Raw genomic sequence first — 24037 nt, forward strand, 5'->3', positions numbered from 1 at the left:
GCACCAAAGCACTTTTCTTCTCACGGTGTCCTACCACACAGCTCAGTTCAGAGCAAAAGACTGATCTCATATTTTTGGCTAGCCCCTTAGGTGTAGTTGCCAGAAGTCTTAACAGTCAGGGTACATAAGTTGTGATGGCCGAGTGGTTAAGGCGTTGGATTTGAAATCCAATGGGGTCCCCCTGCACAGATTCAAGTCCTGTTCACAACGTTCTATTTTAAGAAGAGAACTTCCAGAAACATATTAAAGTTTGTCACCTATAGAAAGAGTTATTTTAATTCCATCCTCTTTATCACTGATTAATTACATTAATAATAGTGGTTCCAGCTGTGCCCCTGGCTTACAACTCTGAAAAGCGAGCAATATTTAGAGTATAAATCACTATAACTACAGCATCCCATTTGTCCAGACTTTTATTTTCCTCTTGATAAAAACAAATCAGGTTGGTTGGACAACTTCTGTCCTTAGTAAATCTCTGCTTGCTGTCAATTATAATACTATTTTCTGTCACATACTCCTGTATATAGTCCCTTAAATGGACTCTGTCACCAGTTTATCAATTCCCAATTTCCTAACTAGCCTAATAGGCGCTATGATGCTGATAACTACAGTGTGATTTGTTGTTTTTTTTTAAAAACCGTTTATTTGCAAAGTTATGAGCATTTATTTATATATACTAATGTAGCTCTAATAGCCAAATAGGAGATGACTCCTTTTTACTCTGGGCAGCTAATGTTTTCTGTATGACGCTGTCCAATCAGCATACAACTTCTCCCCCTTCCCTGTCCAGCAACACAGTGTGATCATATAGTACACTGCGTCCATTCCCGACTGTGTTTTCAACAGGTGATATCTTCGGTTCTGTCACAGCTAGAACTGTGATTTTGGTGTCATATGAAAGAGTAGAATCCAGTCTTTCAAATGCCACCAAATCTGCTTTTTTAGGTGGCCCACAGCCCGAGATATGGCTGTTTGAATTGATCCTCCTTCCCTGTAGCTTGAGTTTCACAATGTGTGTGAAGCAACTTCATGCTGATAGGACAGCATCAGATGCTGAGAGTCAGCTCCACCTCAGGAGAATTGCTGCTGTTACCTCCCAGATGTCTAATAAAGGCTAAATTACATATTTAGAAAATGCTCATAATTTTGCAAATAATAAACATTTTTTTTACTACAAATCACCCTGTAGTTATCAGCAGCAAAGCACCAATTAGACTAGTTAGGAGTTAGGGACCTGATAAACTGGTAACAGAGTCCCTTTAAGAGCTCTTCAAAAGTTTTTCCCACAATGGATGTTAAGCTTACTGGTCTATAATTACTTTGTATTGAACTTACTACTTATAGAAAACTCAATGACATTCATGGGGTCTCTGTCACCAATGAAAAACCCGATAGATTTTTAATTGCCTATAAAGAATTTGATTCATCATAAACTTTAGTTATGTAAACTTAAATAATAAACAAGTGAATAAACTAAAGCAACAAATAGCAAGGCACTGCTGAGATTTGAACTCAGGATCTCCTGTTTACTAGACAGGCGCTTTAACCAACTAAGCCACAGCACCAAAGCACTTTTCTTCTCACGGTGTCCTACCACTCAGCTCAGTTCAGAGCAAAAGACTGATTTCATATTTTAGGCTAGCCCCTTAGGTGTAGTTGCCAGAAGTCTTAACAGTCAGGGTACATAAGTTGTGATGGCCGAGTGGTTAAGGCGTTGGATTTGAAATCCAATGGTGTCTCCCTGCACAGGTTCAAGTCCTGTTCACAACGTTCTATTTTAAGAAGAGAACTTCCAGAAACATATTAAAGTTTGTCACCTATAGAAAGAGTTATTTTAATTCCATCCTCTTTATCACTGATTAATTACATTAATAATAGTGGTTCCAGCTGTGCCCCTGGCTTACAACTCTGAAAAGCGAGCAATATTTAGAGTATAAATCACTATAACTACAGCATCCCATTTGTCCAGACTTTTATTTTCCTCTTGATAAAAACAAATCAGGTTGGTTGGACAACTTCTGTCCTTAGTAAATCTCTGCTTGCTGTCAATTATAATACTATTTTCTGTCACATACTCCTGTATATAGTCCCTTAAATGGACTCTGTCACCAGTTTATCAATTCCCAATTTCCTAACTAGCCTAATAGGCGCTATGATGCTGATAACTACAGTATGATTTGTTTTTTTTTTTTTTTAAAAACATTTATTTGCAAAGTTATGAGCATTTATTTATATATACTAATGTAGCTCTAATAGCCAAATAGGAGATGACTCCTATGAACTCAGGATCTCCTGTTTACTAGACAGGCGCTTTAACCAACTAAGCCACAGCACCAAAGCACTTTTCTTCTCACGGTGTCCTACCACTCAGCTCAGTTCAGAGCAAAAGACTGATTTCATATTTTAGGCTAGCCCCTTAGGTGTAGTTGCCAGAAGTCTTAACAGTCAGGGTACATAAGTTGTGATGGCCGAGTGGTTAAGGCGTTGGATTTGAAATCCAATGGTGTCTCCCTGCACAGGTTCAAGTCCTGTTCACAACGTTCTATTTTAAGAAGAGAACTTCCAGAAACATATTAAAGTTTGTCACCTATAGAAAGAGTTATTTTAATTCCATCCTCTTTATCACTGATTAATTACATTAATAATAGTGGTTCCAGCTGTGCCCCTGGCTTACAACTCTGAAAAGCGAGCAATATTTAGAGTATAAATCACTATAACTACAGCATCCCATTTGTCCAGACTTTTATTTTCCTCTTGATAAAAACAAATCAGGTTGGTTGGACAACTTCTGTCCTTAGTAAATCTCTGCTTGCTGTCAATTATAATACTATTTTCTGTCACATACTCCTGTATATAGTCCCTTAAATGGACTCTGTCACCAGTTTATCAATTCCCAATTTCCTAACTAGCCTAATAGGCGCTATGATGCTGATAACTACAGTGTGATTTGTTTTTTTTTTTTAAAAAAAACGTTTATTTGCAAAGTTATGAGCATTTATTTATATATACTAATGTAGCTCTAATAGCCAAATAGGAGATGACTCCTTTTTACTCTGGGCAGCTAATGTTTTCTGTATGACGCTGTCCAATCAGCATACAACTTCTCCCCCTTCCCTGTCCAGCAACACAGTGTGATCATATAGTACACTGCGTCCATTCCCGACTGTGTTTTCAACAGGTGATATCTTCGGTTCTGTCACAGCTAGAACTGTGATTTTGGTGTCATATGAAAGAGTAGAATCCAGTCTTTCAAATGCCACCAAATCTGCTTTTTTAGGTGGCCCACAGCCCGAGATATGGCTGTTTGAATTGATCCTCCTTCCCTGTAGCTTGAGTTTCACAATGTGTGTGAAGCAACTTCATGCTGATAGGACAGCATCAGATGCTGAGAGTCAGCTCCACCTCAGGAGAATTGCTGCTGTTACCTCCCAGATGTCTAATAAAGGCTAAATTACATATTTAGAAAATGCTCATAATTTTGCAAATAATAAACATTTTTTTTACTACAAATCACCCTGTAGTTATCAGCAGCAAAGCACCAATTAGACTAGTTAGGAGTTAGGGACCTGATAAACTGGTAACAGAGTCCCTTTAAGAGCTCTTCAAAAGTTTTTCCCACAATGGATGTTAAGCTTACTGGTCTATAATTACTTTGTATTGAACTTACTACTTATAGAAAACTCAATGACATTCATGGGGTCTCTGTCACCAATGAAAAACCCGATAGATTTTTAATTGCCTATAAAGAATTTGATTCATCATAAACTTTAGTTATGTAAACTTAAATAATAAACAAGTGAATAAACTAAAGCAACAAATAGCAAGGCACTGCTGAGATTTGAACTCAGGATCTCCTGTTTACTAGACAGGCGCTTTAACCAACTAAGCCACAGCACCAAAGCACTTTTCTTCTCACGGTGTCCTACCACTCAGCTCAGTTCAGAGCAAAAGACTGATTTCATATTTTACGCTAGCCCCTTAGGTGTAGTTGCCAGAAGTCTTAACAGTCAGGGTACATAAGTTGTGATGGCCGAGTGGTTAAGGCGTTGGATTTGAAATCCAATGGTGTCTCCCTGCACAGGTTCAAGTCCTGTTCACAACGTTCTATTTTAAGAAGAGAACTTCCAGAAACATATTAAAGTTTGTCACCTATAGAAAGAGTTCTTTTAATTCCATCCTCTTTATCACTGATTAATTACATTAATAATAGTGGTTCCAGCTGTGCCCCTGGCTTACAACTCTGATAAGCGAGCAATATTTAGAGTATAAATCACTATAACTACAGCATCCCATTTGTCCAGACTTTTATTTTCCTCTTGATAAAAACAAATCAGGTTGGTTGGACAACTTCTGTCCTTAGTAAATCTCTGCTTGCTGTCAATTATAATACTATTTTCTGTCACATACTCCTGTATATAGTCCCTTAAATGGACTCTGTCACCAGTTTATCAATTCCCAATTTCCTAACTAGCCTAATAGGCGCTATGATGCTGATAACTACAGTATGATTTGTTTTTTTTTTTTTTTAAAAACGTTTATTTGCAAAGTTATGAGCATTTATTTATATATACTAATGTAGCTCTAATAGCCAAATAGGAGATGACTCCTATGAACTCAGGATCTCCTGTTTACTAGACAGGCGCTTTAACCAACTAAGCCACAGCACCAAAGCACTTTTCTTCTCACGGTGTCCTACCACTCAGCTCAGTTCAGAGCAAAAGACTGATTTCATATTTTAGGCTAGCCCCTTAGGTGTAGTTGCCAGAAGTCTTAACAGTCAGGGTACATAAGTTGTGATGGCCGAGTGGTTAAGGCGTTGGATTTGAAATCCAATGGTGTCTCCCTGCACAGGTTCAAGTCCTGTTCACAACGTTCTATTTTAAGAAGAGAACTTCCAGAAACATATTAAAGTTTGTCACCTATAGAAAGAGTTCTTTTAATTCCATCCTCTTTATCACTGATTAATTACATTAATAATAGTGGTTCCAGCTGTGCCCCTGGCTTACAACTCTGAAAAGCGAGCAATATTTAGAGTATAAATCACTATAACTACAGCATCCCATTTGTCCAGACTTTTATTTTCCTCTTGATAAAAACAAATCAGGTTGGTTGGACAACTTCTGTCCTTAGTAAATCTCTGCTTGCTGTCAATTATAATACTATTTTCTGTCACATACTCCTGTATATAGTCCCTTAAATGGACTCTGTCACCAGTTTATCAATTCCCAATTTCCTAACTAGCCTAATAGGCGCTATGATGCTGATAACTACAGTATGATTTGTTTTTTTTTTTTTTTAAAAACGTTTATTTGCAAAGTTATGAGCATTTATTTATATATACTAATGTAGCTCTAATAGCCAAATAGGAGATGACTCCTATGAACTCAGGATCTCCTGTTTACTAGACAGGCGCTTTAACCAACTAAGCCACAGCACCAAAGCACTTTTCTTCTCACGGTGTCCTACCACTCAGCTCAGTTCAGAGCAAAAGACTGATTTCATATTTTAGGCTAGCCCCTTAGGTGTAGTTGCCAGAAGTCTTAACAGTCAGGGTACATAAGTTGTGATGGCCGAGTGGTTAAGGCGTTGGATTTGAAATCCAATGGTGTCTCCCTGCACAGGTTCAAGTCCTGTTCACAACGTTCTATTTTAAGAAGAGAACTTCCAGAAACATATTAAAGTTTGTCACCTATAGAAAGAGTTCTTTTAATTCCATCCTCTTTATCACTGATTAATTACATTAATAATAGTGGTTCCAGCTGTGCCCCTGGCTTACAACTCTGAAAAGCGAGCAATATTTAGAGTATAAATCACTATAACTACAGCATCCCATTTGTCCAGACTTTTATTTTCCTCTTGATAAAAACAAATCAGGTTGGTTGGACAACTTCTGTCCTTAGTAAATCTCTGCTTGCTGTCAATTATAATACTATTTTCTGTCACATACTCCTGTATATAGTCCCTTAAATGGACTCTGTCACCAGTTTATCAATTCCCAATTTCCTAACTAGCCTAATAGGCGCTATGATGCTGATAACTACAGTATGATTTGTTTTTTGTTTTTTTTAAAAACATTTATTTGCAAAGTTATGAGCATTTATTTATATATACTAATGTAGCTCTAATAGCCAAATAGGAGATGACTCCTATGAACTCAGGATCTCCTGTTTACTAGACAGGCGCTTTAACCAACTAAGCCACAGCACCAAAGCACTTTTCTTCTCACGGTGTCCTACCACTCAGCTCAGTTCAGAGCAAAAGACTGATTTCATATTTTAGGCTAGCCCCTTAGGTGTAGTTGCCAGAAGTCTTAACAGTCAGGGTACATAAGTTGTGATGGCCGAGTGGTTAAGGCGTTGGATTTGAAATCCAATGGTGTCTCCCTGCACAGGTTCAAGTCCTGTTCACAACGTTCTATTTTAAGAAGAGAACTTCCAGAAACATATTAAAGTTTGTCACCTATAGAAAGAGTTATTTTAATTCCATCCTCTTTATCACTGATTAATTACATTAATAATAGTGGTTCCAGCTGTGCCCCTGGCTTACAACTCTGAAAAGCGAGCAATATTTAGAGTATAAATCACTATAACTACAGCATCCCATTTGTCCAGACTTTTATTTTCCTCTTGATAAAAACAAATCAGGTTGGTTGGACAACTTCTGTCCTTAGTAAATCTCTGCTTGCTGTCAATTATAATACTATTTTCTGTCACATACTCCTGTATATAGTCCCTTAAATGGACTCTGTCACCAGTTTATCAATTCCCAATTTCCTAACTAGCCTAATAGGCGCTATGATGCTGATAACTACAGTGTGATTTGTTTTTTTTTTTTAAAAAAAACGTTTATTTGCAAAGTTATGAGCATTTATTTATATATACTAATGTAGCTCTAATAGCCAAATAGGAGATGACTCCTTTTTACTCTGGGCAGCTAATGTTTTCTGTATGACGCTGTCCAATCAGCATACAACTTCTCCCCCTTCCCTGTCCAGCAACACAGTGTGATCATATAGTACACTGCGTCCATTCCCGACTGTGTTTTCAACAGGTGATATCTTCGGTTCTGTCACAGCTAGAACTGTGATTTTGGTGTCATATGAAAGAGTAGAATCCAGTCTTTCAAATGCCACCAAATCTGCTTTTTTAGGTGGCCCACAGCCCGAGATATGGCTGTTTGAATTGATCCTCCTTCCCTGTAGCTTGAGTTTCACAATGTGTGTGAAGCAACTTCATGCTGATAGGACAGCATCAGATGCTGAGAGTCAGCTCCACCTCAGGAGAATTGCTGCTGTTACCTCCCAGATGTCTAATAAAGGCTAAATTACATATTTAGAAAATGCTCATAATTTTGCAAATAATAAACATTTTTTTTACTACAAATCACCCTGTAGTTATCAGCAGCAAAGCACCAATTAGACTAGTTAGGAGTTAGGGACCTGATAAACTGGTAACAGAGTCCCTTTAAGAGCTCTTCAAAAGTTTTTCCCACAATGGATGTTAAGCTTACTGGTCTATAATTACTTTGTATTGAACTTACTACTTATAGAAAACTCAATGACATTCATGGGGTCTCTGTCACCAATGAAAAACCCGATAGATTTTTAATTGCCTATAAAGAATTTGATTCATCATAAACTTTAGTTATGTAAACTTAAATAATAAACAAGTGAATAAACTAAAGCAACAAATAGCAAGGCACTGCTGAGATTTGAACTCAGGATCTCCTGTTTACTAGACAGGCGCTTTAACCAACTAAGCCACAGCACCAAAGCACTTTTCTTCTCACGGTGTCCTACCACTCAGCTCAGTTCAGAGCAAAAGACTGATTTCATATTTTAGGCTAGCCCCTTAGGTGTAGTTGCCAGAAGTCTTAATAGTCAGGGTACATAAGTTGTGATGGCCGAGTGGTTAAGGCGTTGGATTTGAAATCCAATGGTGTCTCCCTGCACAGGTTCAAGTCCTGTTCACAACGTTCTATTTTAAGAAGAGAACTTCCAGAAACATATTAAAGTTTGTCACCTATAGAAAGAGTTATTTTAATTCCATCCTCTTTATCACTGATTAATTACATTAATAATAGTGGTTCCAGCTGTGCCCCTGGCTTACAACTCTGAAAAGCGAGCAATATTTAGAGTATAAATCACTATAACTACAGCATCCCATTTGTCCAGACTTTTATTTTCCTCTTGATAAAAACAAATCAGGTTGGTTGGACAACTTCTGTCCTTAGTAAATCTCTGCTTGCTGTCAATTATAATACTATTTTCTGTCACATACTCCTGTATATAGTCCCTTAAATGGACTCTGTCACCAGTTTATCAATTCCCAATTTCCTAACTAGCCTAATAGGCGCTATGATGCTGATAACTACAGTGTGATTTGTTTTTTTTTTTTTAAAAAAACGTTTATTTGCAAAGTTATGAGCATTTATTTATATATACTAATGTAGCTCTAATAGCCAAATAGGAGATGACTCCTTTTTACTCTGGGCAGCTAATGTTTTCTGTATGACGCTGTCCAATCAGCATACAACTTCTCCCCCTTCCCTGTCCAGCAACACAGTGTGATCATATAGTACACTGCGTCCATTCCCGACTGTGTTTTCAACAGGTGATATCTTCGGTTCTGTCACAGCTAGAACTGTGATTTTGGTGTCATATGAAAGAGTAGAATCCAGTCTTTCAAATGCCACCAAATCTGCTTTTTTAGGTGGCCCACAGCCCGAGATATGGCTGTTTGAATTGATCCTCCTTCCCTGTAGCTTGAGTTTCACAATGTGTGTGAAGCAACTTCATGCTGATAGGACAGCATCAGATGCTGAGAGTCAGCTCCACCTCAGGAGAATTGCTGCTGTTACCTCCCAGATGTCTAATAAAGGCTAAATTACATATTTAGAAAATGCTCATAATTTTGCAAATAATAAACATTTTTTTTACTACAAATCACCCTGTAGTTATCAGCAGCAAAGCACCAATTAGACTAGTTAGGAGTTAGGGACCTGATAAACTGGTAACAGAGTCCCTTTAAGAGCTCTTCAAAAGTTTTTCCCACAATGGATGTTAAGCTTACTGGTCTATAATTACTTTGTATTGAACTTACTACTTATAGAAAACTCAATGACATTCATGGGGTCTCTGTCACCAATGAAAAACCCGATAGATTTTTAATTGCCTATAAAGAATTTGATTCATCATATACTTTAGTTATGTAAACTTAAATAATAAACAAGTGAATAAACTAAAGCAACAAATAGCAAGGCACTGCCGAGATTTGAACTCAGGATCTCCTGTTTACTAGACAGGCGCTTTAACCAACTAAGCCACAGCACCAAAGCACTTTTCTTCTCACGGTGTCCTACCACACAGCTCAGTTCAGAGCAAAAGACTGATCTCATATTTTAGGCTAGCCCCTTAGGTGTAGTTGCCAGAAGTCTTAACAGTCAGGGTACATAAGTTGTGATGGCCGAGTGGTTAAGGCGTTGGATTTGAAATCCAATGGGGTCTCCCTGCACAGGTTCAAGTCCTGTTCACAACGTTCTATTTTAAGAAGAGAACTTCCAGAAACATATTAAAGTTTGTCACCTATAGAAAGAGTTATTTTAATTCCATCCTCTTTATCACTGATTAATTACATTAATAATAGTGGTTCCAGCTGTGCCCCTGGCTTACAACTCTGAAAACGGAGCAATATTTAGAGTATAAATCACTATAACTACAGCATCCCATTTGTCCAGACTTTTATTTTCCTCTTGATAAAAACAAATCAGGTTGGTTGGACAACTTCTGTCCTTAGTAAATCTCTGCTTGCTGTCAATTATAATACTATTTTCTGTCACATACTCCTGTATATAGTCCCTTAAATGGACTCTGTCACCAGTTTATCAATTCCCAATTTCCTAACTAGCCTAATAGGCGCTATGATGCTGATAACTACAGTATGATTTGTTTTTTTTTTTTAAAAAACGTTTATTTGCAAAGTTATGAGCATTTATTTATATATACTAATGTAGCTCTAATAGCCAAATAGGAGATGACTCCTATGAACTCAGGATCTCCTGTTTACTAGACAGGCGCTTTAACCAACTAAGCCACAGCACCAAAGCACTTTTCTTCTCACGGTGTCCTACCACTCAGCTCAGTTCAGAGCAAAAGACTGATTTCATATTTTAGGCTAGCCCCTTAGGTGTAGTTGCCAGAAGTCTTAACAGTCAGGGTACATAAGTTGTGATGGCCGAGTGGTTAAGGCGTTGGATTTGAAATCCAATGGTGTCTCCCTGCACAGGTTCAAGTCCTGTTCACAACGTTCTATTTTAAGAAGAGAACTTCCAGAAACATATTAAAGTTTGTCACCTATAGAAAGAGTTATTTTAATTCCATCCTCTTTATCACTGATTAATTACATTAATAATAGTGGTTCCAGCTGTGCCCCTGGCTTACAACTCTGAAAAGCGAGCAATATTTAGAGTATAAATCACTATAACTACAGCATCCCATTTGTCCAGACTTTTATTTTCCTCTTGATAAAAACAAATCAGGTTGGTTGGACAACTTCTGTCCTTAGTAAATCTCTGCTTGCTGTCAATTATAATACTATTTTCTGTCACATACTCCTGTATATAGTCCCTTAAATGGACTCTGTCACCAGTTTATCAATTCCCAATTTCCTAACTAGCCTAATAGGCGCTATGATGCTGATAACTACAGTATGATTTGTTTTTTTTTTTTTTTAAAAACATTTATTTGCAAAGTTATGAGCATTTATTTATATATACTAATGTAGCTCTAATAGCCAAATAGGAGATGACTCCTATGAACTCAGGATCTCCTGTTTACTAGACAGGCGCTTTAACCAACTAAGCCACAGCACCAAAGCACTTTTCTTCTCACGGTGTCCTACCACTCAGCTCAGTTCAGAGCAAAAGACTGATTTCATATTTTAGGCTAGCCCCTTAGGTGTAGTTGCCAGAAGTCTTAACAGTCAGGGTACATAAGTTGTGATGGCCGAGTGGTTAAGGCGTTGGATTTGAAATCCAATGGTGTCTCCCTGCACAGGTTCAAGTCCTGTTCACAACGTTCTATTTTAAGAAGAGAACTTCCAGAAACATATTAAAGTTTGTCACCTATAGAAAGAGTTATTTTAATTCCATCCTCTTTATCACTGATTAATTACATTAATAATAGTGGTTCCAGCTGTGCCCCTGGCTTACAACTCTGAAAAGCGAGCAATATTTAGAGTATAAATCACTATAACTACAGCATCCCATTTGTCCAGACTTTTATTTTCCTCTTGATAAAAACAAATCAGGTTGGTTGGACAACTTCTGTCCTTAGTAAATCTCTGCTTGCTGTCAATTATAATACTATTTTCTGTCACATACTCCTGTATATAGTCCCTTAAATGGACTCTGTCACCAGTTTATCAATTCCCAATTTCCTAACTAGCCTAATAGGCGCTATGATGCTGATAACTACAGTGTGATTTGTTTTTTTTTTTTAAAAAAAACGTTTATTTGCAAAGTTATGAGCATTTATTTATATATACTAATGTAGCTCTAATAGCCAAATAGGAGATGACTCCTTTTTACTCTGGGCAGCTAATGTTTTCTGTATGACGCTGTCCAATCAGCATACAACTTCTCCCCCTTCCCTGTCCAGCAACACAGTGTGATCATATAGTACACTGCGTCCATTCCCGACTGTGTTTTCAACAGGTGATATCTTCGGTTCTGTCACAGCTAGAACTGTGATTTTGGTGTCATATGAAAGAGTAGAATCCAGTCTTTCAAATGCCACCAAATCTGCTTTTTTAGGTGGCCCACAGCCCGAGATATGGCTGTTTGAATTGATCCTCCTTCCCTGTAGCTTGAGTTTCACAATGTGTGTGAAGCAACTTCATGCTGATAGGACAGCATCAGATGCTGAGAGTCAGCTCCACCTCAGGAGAATTGCTGCTGTTACCTCCCAGATGTCTAATAAAGGCTAAATTACATATTTAGAAAATGCTCATAATTTTGCAAATAATAAACATTTTTTTTACTACAAATCACCCTGTAGTTATCAGCAGCAAAGCACCAATTAGACTAGTTAGGAGTTAGGGACCTGATAAACTGGTAACAGAGTCCCTTTAAGAGCTCTTCAAAAGTTTTTCCCACAATGGATGTTAAGCTTACTGGTCTATAATTACTTTGTATTGAACTTACTACTTATAGAAAACTCAATGACATTCATGGGGTCTCTGTCACCAATGAAAAACCCGATAGATTTTTAATTGCCTATAAAGAATTTGATTCATCATAAACTTTAGTTATGTAAACTTAAATAATAAACAAGTGAATAAACTAAAGCAACAAATAGCAAGGCACTGCTGAGATTTGAACTCAGGATCTCCTGTTTACTAGACAGGCGCTTTAACCAACTAAGCCACAGCACCAAAGCACTTTTCTTCTCACGGTGTCCTACCACTCAGCTCAGTTCAGAGCAAAAGACTGATTTCATATTTTAGGCTAGCCCCTTAGGTGTAGTTGCCAGAAGTCTTAACAGTCAGGGTACATAAGTTGTGATGGCCGAGTGGTTAAGGCGTTGGATTTGAAATCCAATGGTGTCTCCCTGCACAGGTTCAAGTCCTGTTCACAACGTTCTATTTTAAGAAGAGAACTTCCAGAAACATATTAAAGTTTGTCACCTATAGAAAGAGTTATTTTAATTCCATCCTCTTTATCACTGATTAATTACATTAATAATAGTGGTTCCAGCTGTGCCCCTGGCTTACAACTCTGAAAAGCGAGCAATATTTAGAGTATAAATCACTATAACTACAGCATCCCATTTGTCCAGACTTTTATTTTCCTCTTGATAAAAACAAATCAGGTTGGTTGGACAACTTCTGTCCTTAGTAAATCTCTGCTTGCTGTCAATTATAATACTATTTTCTGTCACATACTCCTGTATATAGTCCCTTAAATGGACTCTGTCACCAGTTTATCAATTCCCAATTTCCTAACTAGCCTAATAGGCGCTATGATGCTGATAACTACAGTGTGATTTGTTTTTTTTTTTTAAAAAAAACGTTTATTTGCAAATTTATGAGCATTTATTTATATATACTAATGTAGCTCTAATAGCCAAATAGGAGATGACTCCTTTTTACTCTGGGCAGCTAATGTTTTCTGTATGACGCTGTCCAATCAGCATACAACTTCTCCCCCTTCCCTGTCCAGCAACACAGTGTGATCATATAGTACACTGCGTCCATTCCCGACTGTGTTTTCAACAGGTGATATCTTCGGTTCTGTCACAGCTAGAACTGTGATTTTGGTGTCATATGAAAGAGTAGAATCCAGTCTTTCAAATGCCATCAAATCTGCTTTTTTAGGTGGCCCACAGCCCGAGATATGGCTGTTTGAATTGATCCTCCTTCCCTGTAGCTTGAGTTTCACAATGTGTGTGAAGCAACTTCATGCTGATAGGACAGCATCAGATGCTGAGAGTCAGCTCCACCTCAGGAGAATTGCTGCTGTTACCTCCCAGATGTCTAATAAAGGCTAAATTACATATTTAGAAAATGCTCATAATTTTGCAAATAATAAACATTTTTTTTACTACAAATCACCCTGTAGTTATCAGCAGCAAAGCACCAATTAGACTAGTTAGGAGTTAGGGACCTGATAAACTGGTAACAGAGTCCCTTTAAGAGCTCTTCAAAAGTTTTTCCCACAATGGATGTTAAGCTTACTGGTCTATAATTACTTTGTATTGAACTTACTACTTATAGAAAACTCAATGACATTCATGGGGTCTCTGTCACCAATGAAAAACCCGATAGATTTTTAATTGCCTATAAAGAATTTGATTCATCATAAACTTTAGTTATGTAAACTTAAATAATAAACAAGTGAATAAACTAAAGCAACAAATAGCAAGGCACTGCTGAGATTTGAACTCAGGATCTCCTGTTTACTAGACAGGCGCTTTAACCAACTAAGCCACAGCACCAAAGCACTTTTCTTCTCACGGTGTCCTACCACTCAGCTCAGTTCAGAGCAAAAGACTGATTTCATATTTTAGGCTAGCCCCTTAGGTGTAGTTGCCAGAAGTCTTAACAGTCAGGGTACATAAGTTGTGATGGCCGAGTGGTTAAGGCGTTGGATTTGAAATCCAATGGGGTCCCCCTGCACAGGTTCAAGTCCTGTTCACAACGTTCTATTTTAAGAAGAGAACTTCCAGAAACATATTAAAGTTTGTCACCTATAGAAAGAGTTATTTTAATTCCATCCTCTTTATCACTGATTAATTACATTAATAATAGTGGTTCCAGCTGTGCCCCTGGCTTACAACTCTGAAAAGCGAGCAATATTTAGAGTATAAATCACTATAACTACAGCATCCCATTTGTCCAGACTTTTATTTTCCTCTTGATAAAAACAAATCAGGTTGGTTGGACAACTTCTGTCCTTAGTAAATCTCTGCTTGCTGTCAATTATAATACTATTTTCTGTCACATACTCCTGTATATAGTCCCTTAAATGGACTCTGTCACCAGTTTATCAATTCCCAATTTCCTAACTAGCCTAATAGGCGCTATGATGCTGATAACTACAGTGTGATTTGTTTTTTTTTTTTTAAAAACGTTTATTTGCAAAGTTATGAGCATTTATTTATATATACTAATGTAGCTCTAATAGCCAAATAGGAGATGACTCCTTTTTACTCTGGGCAGCTAATGTTTTCTGTATGACGCTGTCCAATCAGCATACAACTTCTCCCCCTTCCCTGTCCAGCAACACAGTGTGATCATATAGTACACTGCGTCCATTCCCGACTGTGTTTTCAACAGGTGATATCTTCGGTTCTGTCACAGCTAGAACTGTGATTTTGGTGTCATATGAAAGAGTAGAATCCAGTCTTTCAAATGCCACCAAATCTGCTTTTTTAGGTGGCCCACAGCCCGAGATATGGCTGTTTGAATTGATCCTCCTTCCCTGTAGCTTGAGTTTCACAATGTGTGTGAAGCAACTTCATGCTGATAGGACAGCATCAGATGCTGAGAGTCAGCTCCACCTCAGGAGAATTGCTGCTTTTACCTCCCAGATGTCTAATAAAGGCTAAATTACATATATAGAAAATGCTCATAATTTTGCAAATAATAAACATTTTTTTTTACTACAAATCACCCTGTAGTTATCAGCAGCAAAGCACCAATTAGACTAGTTAGGAGTTAGGGACCTGATAAACTGGTAACAGAGTCCCTTTAAGAGCTCTTCAAAAGTTTTTCCCACAATGGATGTTAAGCTTACTGGTCTATAATTACTTTGTATTGAACTTACTACTTATAGAAAACTCAATGACATTCATGGGGTCTCTGTCACCAATGAAAAACCCGATAGATTTTTAATTGCCTATAAAGAATTTGATTCATCATATACTTTAGTTATGTAAGCTTAAATAATAAACAAGTGAATAAACTAAAGCAACAAATAGCAAGGCACTGCTGAGATTTGAACTCAGGATCTCCTGTTTACTAGACAGGTGCTTTAACCAACTAAGCCACAGCACCAAAGCACTTTTCTTCTCACGGTGTCCTACCACACAGCTCAGTTCAGAGCAAAAGACTGATCTCATATTTTTGGCTAGCCCCTTAGGTGTAGTTGCCAGAAGTCTTAACAGTCAGGGTACATAAGTTGTGATGGCCGAGTGGTTAAGGCGTTGGATTTGAAATCCAATGAGGTCCCCCTGCACAGATTCAAGTCCTGTTCACAACGTTCTATTTTAAGAAGAGAACTTCCAGAAACATATTAAAGTTTGTCACCTATAGAAAGAGTTATTTTAATTCCATCCTCTTTATCACTGATTAATTACATTAATAATAGTGGTTCCAGCTGTGCCCCTGGCTTACAACTCTGAAAAGCGAGCAATATTTAGAGTATAAATCACTATAACTACAGCATCCCATTTGTCCAGACTTTTATTTTCCTCTTGATAAAAACAAATCAGGTTGGTTGGACAACTTCTGTCCTTAGTAAATCTCTGCTTGCTGTCAATTATAATACTATTTTCTGTCACATACTCCTGTATATAGTCCCTTAAATGGACTCTGTCACCAGTTTATCAATTCCCAATTTCCTAACTAGCCTAATAGGCGCTATGATGCTGATAACTACAGTATGATTTGTTTTTTTTTTTTTTTAAAAACGTTTATTTGCAAAGTTATGAGCATTTATTTATATATACTAATGTAGCTCTAATAGCCAAATAGGAGATGACTCCTATGAACTCAGGATCTCCTGTTTACTAGACAGGCGCTTTAACCAACTAAGCCACAGCACCAAAGCACTTTTCTTCTCACGGTGTCCTACCACTCAGCTCAGTTCAGAGCAAAAGACTGATTTCATATTTTAGGCTAGCCCCTTAGGTGTAGTTGCCAGAAGTCTTAACAGTCAGGGTACATAAGTTGTGATGGCCGAGTGGTTAAGGCGTTGACCCTGTCCTTAGTAAATCTCTGCTTGCTGTCAATTATAATACTATTTTCTGTCACATACTCCTGTATATAGTCCCTTAAATGGACTCTGTCACCAGTTTATCAATTCCCAATTTCCTAACTAGCCTAATAGGCGCTATGATGCTGATAACTACAGTGTGATTTGTTTTTTTTTTTTTAAAAAAACGTTTATTTGCAAAGTTATGAGCATTTATTTATATATACTAATGTAGCTCTAATAGCCAAATAGGAGATGACTCCTTTTTACTCTGGGCAGCTAATGTTTTCTGTATGACGCTGTCCAATCAGCATACAACTTCTCCCCCTTCCCTGTCCAGCAACACAGTGTGATCATATAGTACACTGCGTCCATTCCCGACTGTGTTTTCAACAGGTGATATCTTCGGTTCTGTCACAGCTAGAACTGTGATTTTGGTGTCATATGAAAGAGTAGAATCCAGTCTTTCAAATGCCACCAAATCTGCTTTTTTAGGTGGCCCACAGCCCGAGATATGGCTGTTTGAATTGATCCTCCTTCCCTGTAGCTTGAGTTTCACAATGTGTGTGAAGCAACTTCATGCTGATAGGACAGCATCAGATGCTGAGAGTCAGCTCCACCTCAGGAGAATTGCTGCTGTTACCTCCCAGATGTCTAATAAAGGCTAAATTACATATTTAGAAAATGCTCATAATTTTGCAAATAATAAACATTTTTTTTACTACAAATCACCCTGTAGTTATCAGCAGCAAAGCACCAATTAGACTAGTTAGGAGTTAGGGACCTGATAAACTGGTAACAGAGTCCCTTTAAGAGCTCTTCAAAAGTTTTTCCCACAATGGATGTTAAGCTTACTGGTCTATAATTACTTTGTATTGAACTTACTACTTATAGAAAACTCAATGACATTCATGGGGTCTCTGTCACCAATGAAAAACCCGATAGATTTTTAATTGCCTATAAAGAATTTGATTCATCATATACTTTAGTTATGTAAGCTTAAATAATAAACAAGTGAATAAACTAAAGCAACAAATAGCAAGGCACTGCTGAGATTTGAACTCGGATCTCCTGTTTACTAGACAGGTGCTTTAACCAACTAAGCCACAGCACCAAAGCACTTTTCTTCTCACGGTGTCCTACCACACAGCTCAGTTCAGAGCAAAAGACTGATCTCATATTTTTGGCTAGCCCCTTAGGTGTAGTTGCCAGAAGTCTAAACAGTCAGGGTACATAAGTTGTGATGGCCGAGTGGTTAAGGCGTTGGATTTGAAATCCAATGAGGTCCCCCTGCACAGATTCAAGTCCTGTTCACAACGTTCTATTTTAAGAAGAGAACTTCCAGAAACATATTAAAGTTTGTCACCTATAGAAAGAGTTATTTTAATTCCATCCTCTTTATCACTGATTAATTACATTAATAATAGTGGTTCCAGCTGTGCCCCTGGCTTACAACTCTGAAAAGCGAGCAATATTTAGAGTATAAATCACTATAACTACAGCATCCCATTTGTCCAGACTTTTATTTTCCTCTTGATAAAAACAAATCAGGTTGGTTGGACAACTTCTGTCCTTAGTAAATCTCTGCTTGCTGTCAATTATAATACTATTTTCTGTCACATACTCCTGTATATAGTCCCTTAAATGGACTCTGTCACCAGTTTATCAATTCCCAATTTCCTAACTAGCCTAATAGGCGCTATGATGCTGATAACTACAGTATGATTTGTTTTTTTTTTTTTTTTAAAACGTTTATTTGCAAAGTTATGAGCATTTATTTATATATACTAATGTAGCTCTAATAGCCAAATAGGAGATGACTCCTATGAACTCAGGATCTCCTGTTTACTAGACAGGCGCTTTAACCAACTAAGCCACAGCACCAAAGCACTTTTCTTCTCACGGTGTCCTACCACTCAGCTCAGTTCAGAGCAAAAGACTGATTTCATATTTTAGGCTAGCCCCTTAGGTGTAGTTGCCAGAAGTCTTAACAGTCAGGGTACATAAGTTGTGATGGCCGAGTGGTTAAGGCGTTGGATTTGAAATCCAATGGTGTCTCCCTGCACAGGTTCAAGTCCTGTTCACAACGTTCTATTTTAAGAAGAGAACTTCCAGAAACATATTAAAGTTTGTCACCTATAGAAAGAGTTCTTTTAATTCCATCCTCTTTATCACTGATTAATTACATTAATAATAGTGGTTCCAGCTGTGCCCCTGGCTTACAACTCTGAAAAGCGAGCAATATTTAGAGTATAAATCACTATAACTACAGCATCCCATTTGTCCAGACTTTTATTTTCCTCTTGATAAAAACAAATCAGGTTGGTTGGACAACTTCTGTCCTTAGTAAATCTCTGCTTGCTGTCAATTATAATACTATTTTCTGTCACATACTCCTGTATATAGTCCCTTAAATGGACTCTGTCACCAGTTTATCAATTCCCAATTTCCTAACTAGCCTAATAGGCGCTATGATGCTGATAACTACAGTGTGATTTGTTGTTTTTTTTAAAAAAACGTTTATTTGCAAAGTTATGAGCATTTATTTATATATACTAATGTAGCTCTAATAGCCAAATAGGAGATGACTCCTTTTTACTCTGGGCAGCTAATGTTTTCTGTATGACGCTGTCCAATCAGCATACAACTTCTCCCCCTTCCCTGTCCAGCAACACAGTGTGATCATATAGTACACTGCGTCCATTCCCGACTGTGTTTTCAACAGGTGATATCTTCGGTTCTGTCACAGCTAGAACTGTGATTTTGGTGTCATATGAAAGAGTAGAATCCAGTCTTTCAAATGCCACCAAATCTGCTTTTTTAGGTGGCCCACAGCCCGAGATATGGCTGTTTGAATTGATCCTCCTTCCCTGTAGCTTGAGTTTCACAATGTGTGTGAAGCAACTTCATGCTGATAGGACAGCATCAGATGCTGAGAGTCAGCTCCACCTCAGGAGAATTGCTGCTGTTACCTCCCAGATGTCTAATAAAGGCTAAATTACATATTTAGAAAATGCTCATAATTTTGCAAATAATAAACATTTTTTTTACTACAAATCACCCTGTAGTTATCAGCAGCAAAGCACCAATTAGACTAGTTAGGAGTTAGGGACCTGATAAACTGGTAACAGAGTCCCTTTAAGAGCTCTTCAAAAGTTTTTCCCACAATGGATGTTAAGCTTACTGGTCTATAATTACTTTGTATTGAACTTACTACTTATAGAAAACTCAATGACATTCATGGGGTCTCTGTCACCAATGAAAAACCCGATAGATTTTTAATTGCCTATAAAGAATTTGATTCATCATATACTTTAGTTATGTAAGCTTAAATAATAAACAAGTGAATAAACTAAAGCAACAAATAGCAAGGCACTGCTGAGATTTGAACTCGGATCTCCTGTTTACTAGACAGGTGCTTTAACCAACTAAGCCACAGCACCAAAGCACTTTTCTTCTCACGGTGTCCTACCACACAGCTCAGTTCAGAGCAAAAGACTGATCTCATATTTTTGGCTAGCCCCTTAGGTGTAGTTGCCAGAAGTCTAAACAGTCAGGGTACATAAGTTGTGATGGCCGAGTGGTTAAGGCGTTGGATTTGAAATCCAATGAGGTCCCCCTGCACAGATTCAAGTCCTGTTCACAACGTTCTATTTTAAGAAGAGAACTTCCAGAAACATATTAAAGTTTGTCACCTATAGAAAGAGTTATTTTAATTCCATCCTCTTTATCACTGATTAATTACATTAATAATAGTGGTTCCAGCTGTGCCCCTGGCTTACAACTCTGAAAAGCGAGCAATATTTAGAGTATAAATCACTATAACTACAGCATCCCATTTGTCCAGACTTTTATTTTCCTCTTGATAAAAACAAATCAGGTTGGTTGGACAACTTCTGTCCTTAGTAAATCTCTGCTTGCTGTCAATTATAATACTATTTTCTGTCACATACTCCTGTATATAGTCCCTTAAATGGACTCTGTCACCAGTTTATCAATTCCCAATTTCCTAACTAGCCTAATAGGCGCTATGATGCTGATAACTACAGTGTGATTTGTTGTTTTTTTTTAAAAAACGTTTATTTGCAAAGTTATGAGCATTTATTTATATATACTAATGTAGCTCTAATAGCCAAATAGGAGATGACTCCTTTTTACTCTGGGCAGCTAATGTTTTCTGTATGACGCTGTCCAATCAGCATACAACTTCTCCCCCTTCCCTGTCCAGCAACACAGTGTGATCATATAGTACACTGCGTCCATTCCCGACTGTGTTTTCAACAGGTGATATCTTCGGTTCTGTCACAGCTAGAACTGTGATTTTGGTGTCATATGAAAGAGTAGAATCCAGTCTTTCAAATGCCACCAAATCTGCTTTTTTAGGTGGCCCACAGCCCGAGATATGGCTGTTTGAATTGATCCTCCTTCCCTGTAGCTTGAGTTTCACAATGTGTGTGAAGCAACTTCATGCTGATAGGACAGCATCAGATGCTGAGAGTCAGCTCCACCTCAGGAGAATTGCTGCTGTTACCTCCCAGATGTCTAATAAAGGCTAAATTACATATTTAGAAAATGCTCATAATTTTGCAAATAATAAACATTTTTTTTACTACAAATCACCCTGTAGTTATCAGCAGCAAAGCACCAATTAGACTAGTTAGGAGTTAGGGACCTGATAAACTGGTAACAGAGTCCCTTTAAGAGCTCTTCAAAAGTTTTTCCCACAATGGATGTTAAGCTTACTGGTCTATAATTACTTTGTATTGAACTTACTACTTATAGAAAACTCAATGACATTCATGGGGTCTCTGTCACCAATGAAAAACCCGATAGATTTTTAATTGCCTATAAAGAATTTGATTCATCATATACTTTAGTTATGTAAGCTTAAATAATAAACAAGTGAATAAACTAAAGCAACAAATAGCAAGGCACTGCTGAGATTTGAACTCAGGATCTCCTGTTTACTAGACAGGCGCTTTAACCAACTAAGCCACAGCACCAAAGCACTTTTCTTCTCACGGTGTCCTACCACTCAGCTCAGTTCAGAGCAAAAGACTGATTTCATATTTTAGGCTAGCCCCTTAGGTGTAGTTGCCAGAAGTCTTAACAGTCAGGGTACATAAGTTGTGATGGCCGAGTGGTTAAGGCGTTGGATTTGAAATCCAATGGGGTCCCCCTGCACAGGTTCAAGTCCTGTTCACAACGTTCTCTTTTAAGAAGAGAACTTCCAGAAACATATTAAAGTTTGTCACCTATAGAAAGAGTTATTTTAATTCCATCCTCTTTATCACTGATTAATTACATTAATAATAGTGGTTCCAGCTGTGCCCCTGGCTTACAACTCTGAAAAGCGAGCAATATTTAGAGTATAAATCACTATAACTACAGCATCCCTTTTGTCCAGACTTTTATTTTCCTCTTGATAAAAACAAATCAGGTTGGTTGGACAACTTCTGTCCTTAGTAAATCTCTGCTTGCTGTCAATTATAATACTATTTTCTGTCACATACTCCTGTATATAGTCCCTTAAATGGACTCTGTCACCAGTTTATCAATTCCCAATTTCCTAACTAGCCTAATAGGCGCTATGATGCTGATAACTACAGTGTGATTTGTTGTTTTTTTTTAAAAAACGTTTATTTGCAAAGTTATGAGCATTTATTTATATATACTAATGTAGCTCTAATAGCCAAATAGGAGATGACTCCTTTTTACTCTGGGCAGCTAATGTTTTCTGTATGACGCTGTCCAATCAGCATACAACTTCTCCCCCTTCCCTGTCCAGCAACACAGTGTGATCATATAGTACACTGCGTCCATTCCCGACTGTGTTTTCAACAGGTGATATCTTCGGTTCTGTCACAGCTAGAACTGTGATTTTGGTGTCATATGAAAGAGTAGAATCCAGTCTTTCAAATGCCACCAAATCTGCTTTTTTAGGTGGCCCACAGCCCGAGATATGGCTGTTTGAATTGATCCTCCTTCCCTGTAGCTTGAGTTTCACAATGTGTGTGAAGCAACTTCATGCTGATAGGACAGCATCAGATGCTGAGAGTCAGCTCCACCTCAGGAGAATTGCTGCTGTTACCTCCCAGATGTCTAATAAAGGCTAAATTACATATTTAGAAAATGCTCATAATTTTGCAAATAATAAACATTTTTTTTACTACAAATCACCCTGTAGTTATCAGCAGCAAAGCACCAATTAGACTAGTTAGGAGTTAGGGACCTGATAAACTGGTAACAGAGTCCCTTTAAGAGCTCTTCAAAAGTTTTTCCCACAATGGATGTTAAGCTTACTGGTCTATAATTACTTTGTATTGAACTTACTACTTATAGAAAACTCAATGACATTCATGGGGTCTCTGTCACCAATGAAAAACCCGATAGATTTTTAATTGCCTATAAAGAATTTGATTCATCATATACTTTAGTTATGTAAGCTTAAATAATAAACAAGTGAATAAACTAAAGCAACAAATAGCAAGGCACTGCTGAGATTTGAACTCGGATCTCCTGTTTACTAGACAGGTGCTTTAACCAACTAAGCCACAGCACCAAAGCACTTTTCTTCTCACGGTGTCCTACCACACAGCTCAGTTCAGAGCAAAAGACTGATCTCATATTTTTGGCTAGCCCCTTAGGTGTAGTTGCCAGAAGTCTAAACAGTCAGGGTACATAAGTTGTGATGGCCGAGTGGTTAAGGCGTTGGATTTGAAATCCAATGAGGTCCCCCTGCACAGATTCAAGTCCTGTTCACAACGTTCTATTTTAAGAAGAGAACTTCCAGAAACATATTAAAGTTTGTCACCTATAGAAAGAGTTATTTTAATTCCATCCTCTTTATCACTGATTAATTACATTAATAATAGTGGTTCCAGCTGTGCCCCTGGCTTACAACTCTGAAAAGCGAGCAATATTTAGAGTATAAATCACTATAACTACAGCATCCCATTTGTCCAGACTTTTATTTTCCTCTTGATAAAAACAAATCAGGTTGGTTGGACAACTTCTGTCCTTAGTAAATCTCTGCTTGCTGTCAATTATAATACTATTTTCTGTCACATACTCCTGTATATAGTCCCTTAAATGGACTCTGTCACCAGTTTATCAATTCCCAATTTCCTAACTAGCCTAATAGGCGCTATGATGCTGATAACTACAGTGTGATTTGTTGTTTTTTTTAAAAAAACGTTTATTTGCAAAGTTATGAGCATTTATTTATATATACTAATGTAGCTCTAATAGCCAAATAGGAGATGACTCCTTTTTACTCTGGGCAGCTAATGTTTTCTGTATGACGCTGTCCAATCAGCATACAACTTCTCCCCCTTCCCTGTCCAGCAACACAGTGTGATCATATAGTACACTGCGTCCATTCCCGACTGTGTTTTCAACAGGTGATATCTTCGGTTCTGTCACAGCTAGAACTGTGATTTTGGTGTCATATGAAAGAGTAGAATCCAGTCTTTCAAATGCCACCAAATCTGCTTTTTTAGGTGGCCCACAGCCCGAGATATGGCTGTTTGAATTGATCCTCCTTCCCTGTAGCTTGAGTTTC

At 37.7% G+C, this 24037-nt stretch overlaps 21 non-coding genes across 21 annotated transcripts; 14 read left to right on the forward strand and 7 right to left on the reverse strand.

Annotated features, from left to right (window-relative positions):
* Positions 1-1491: 1491 nt before the first annotated feature.
* On the reverse strand, positions 1492-1565 carry TRNAT-AGU (transfer RNA threonine (anticodon AGU)). Its single transcript has one exon. It is a non-coding gene; the product is annotated as a tRNA-Thr (tRNA).
* Positions 1566-1688: 123 nt separating this feature from the next.
* On the forward strand, positions 1689-1770 carry TRNAS-UGA (transfer RNA serine (anticodon UGA)). Its single transcript has one exon. It is a non-coding gene; the product is annotated as a tRNA-Ser (tRNA).
* Positions 1771-2458: 688 nt separating this feature from the next.
* TRNAS-UGA (transfer RNA serine (anticodon UGA)) lies at positions 2459-2540 on the forward strand. The gene has a single exon. It is a non-coding gene; the product is annotated as a tRNA-Ser (tRNA).
* A 1283-nt stretch (positions 2541-3823) lies between these two features.
* On the reverse strand, positions 3824-3897 carry TRNAT-AGU (transfer RNA threonine (anticodon AGU)). The gene has a single exon. It is a non-coding gene; the product is annotated as a tRNA-Thr (tRNA).
* Positions 3898-4020: 123 nt separating this feature from the next.
* Positions 4021-4102, forward strand: TRNAS-UGA (transfer RNA serine (anticodon UGA)). Its single transcript has one exon. It is a non-coding gene; the product is annotated as a tRNA-Ser (tRNA).
* Positions 4103-4790: 688 nt separating this feature from the next.
* On the forward strand, positions 4791-4872 carry TRNAS-UGA (transfer RNA serine (anticodon UGA)). The gene has a single exon. It is a non-coding gene; the product is annotated as a tRNA-Ser (tRNA).
* A 688-nt stretch (positions 4873-5560) lies between these two features.
* Positions 5561-5642, forward strand: TRNAS-UGA (transfer RNA serine (anticodon UGA)). Its single transcript has one exon. It is a non-coding gene; the product is annotated as a tRNA-Ser (tRNA).
* A 688-nt stretch (positions 5643-6330) lies between these two features.
* TRNAS-UGA (transfer RNA serine (anticodon UGA)) lies at positions 6331-6412 on the forward strand. The gene has a single exon. It is a non-coding gene; the product is annotated as a tRNA-Ser (tRNA).
* Positions 6413-7695: 1283 nt separating this feature from the next.
* On the reverse strand, positions 7696-7769 carry TRNAT-AGU (transfer RNA threonine (anticodon AGU)). Its single transcript has one exon. It is a non-coding gene; the product is annotated as a tRNA-Thr (tRNA).
* A 123-nt stretch (positions 7770-7892) lies between these two features.
* TRNAS-UGA (transfer RNA serine (anticodon UGA)) lies at positions 7893-7974 on the forward strand. The gene has a single exon. It is a non-coding gene; the product is annotated as a tRNA-Ser (tRNA).
* Positions 7975-9454: 1480 nt separating this feature from the next.
* Positions 9455-9536, forward strand: TRNAS-UGA (transfer RNA serine (anticodon UGA)). Its single transcript has one exon. It is a non-coding gene; the product is annotated as a tRNA-Ser (tRNA).
* Positions 9537-10222: 686 nt separating this feature from the next.
* Positions 10223-10304, forward strand: TRNAS-UGA (transfer RNA serine (anticodon UGA)). Its single transcript has one exon. It is a non-coding gene; the product is annotated as a tRNA-Ser (tRNA).
* Positions 10305-10992: 688 nt separating this feature from the next.
* On the forward strand, positions 10993-11074 carry TRNAS-UGA (transfer RNA serine (anticodon UGA)). The gene has a single exon. It is a non-coding gene; the product is annotated as a tRNA-Ser (tRNA).
* A 1283-nt stretch (positions 11075-12357) lies between these two features.
* On the reverse strand, positions 12358-12431 carry TRNAT-AGU (transfer RNA threonine (anticodon AGU)). The gene has a single exon. It is a non-coding gene; the product is annotated as a tRNA-Thr (tRNA).
* Positions 12432-12554: 123 nt separating this feature from the next.
* TRNAS-UGA (transfer RNA serine (anticodon UGA)) lies at positions 12555-12636 on the forward strand. Its single transcript has one exon. It is a non-coding gene; the product is annotated as a tRNA-Ser (tRNA).
* A 1283-nt stretch (positions 12637-13919) lies between these two features.
* On the reverse strand, positions 13920-13993 carry TRNAT-AGU (transfer RNA threonine (anticodon AGU)). The gene has a single exon. It is a non-coding gene; the product is annotated as a tRNA-Thr (tRNA).
* Positions 13994-14116: 123 nt separating this feature from the next.
* TRNAS-UGA (transfer RNA serine (anticodon UGA)) lies at positions 14117-14198 on the forward strand. Its single transcript has one exon. It is a non-coding gene; the product is annotated as a tRNA-Ser (tRNA).
* Positions 14199-15480: 1282 nt separating this feature from the next.
* Positions 15481-15554, reverse strand: TRNAT-AGU (transfer RNA threonine (anticodon AGU)). The gene has a single exon. It is a non-coding gene; the product is annotated as a tRNA-Thr (tRNA).
* A 2926-nt stretch (positions 15555-18480) lies between these two features.
* On the forward strand, positions 18481-18562 carry TRNAS-UGA (transfer RNA serine (anticodon UGA)). The gene has a single exon. It is a non-coding gene; the product is annotated as a tRNA-Ser (tRNA).
* Positions 18563-21402: 2840 nt separating this feature from the next.
* Positions 21403-21476, reverse strand: TRNAT-AGU (transfer RNA threonine (anticodon AGU)). The gene has a single exon. It is a non-coding gene; the product is annotated as a tRNA-Thr (tRNA).
* A 123-nt stretch (positions 21477-21599) lies between these two features.
* Positions 21600-21681, forward strand: TRNAS-UGA (transfer RNA serine (anticodon UGA)). The gene has a single exon. It is a non-coding gene; the product is annotated as a tRNA-Ser (tRNA).
* Positions 21682-24037: the final 2356 nt, after the last annotated feature.

The sequence above is a fragment of the Rhinoderma darwinii genome, chromosome 3 (assembly GCF_050947455.1).
Source record: "Rhinoderma darwinii isolate aRhiDar2 chromosome 3, aRhiDar2.hap1, whole genome shotgun sequence".
Classification (NCBI taxonomy): domain Eukaryota; kingdom Metazoa; phylum Chordata; class Amphibia; order Anura; family Rhinodermatidae; genus Rhinoderma; species Rhinoderma darwinii.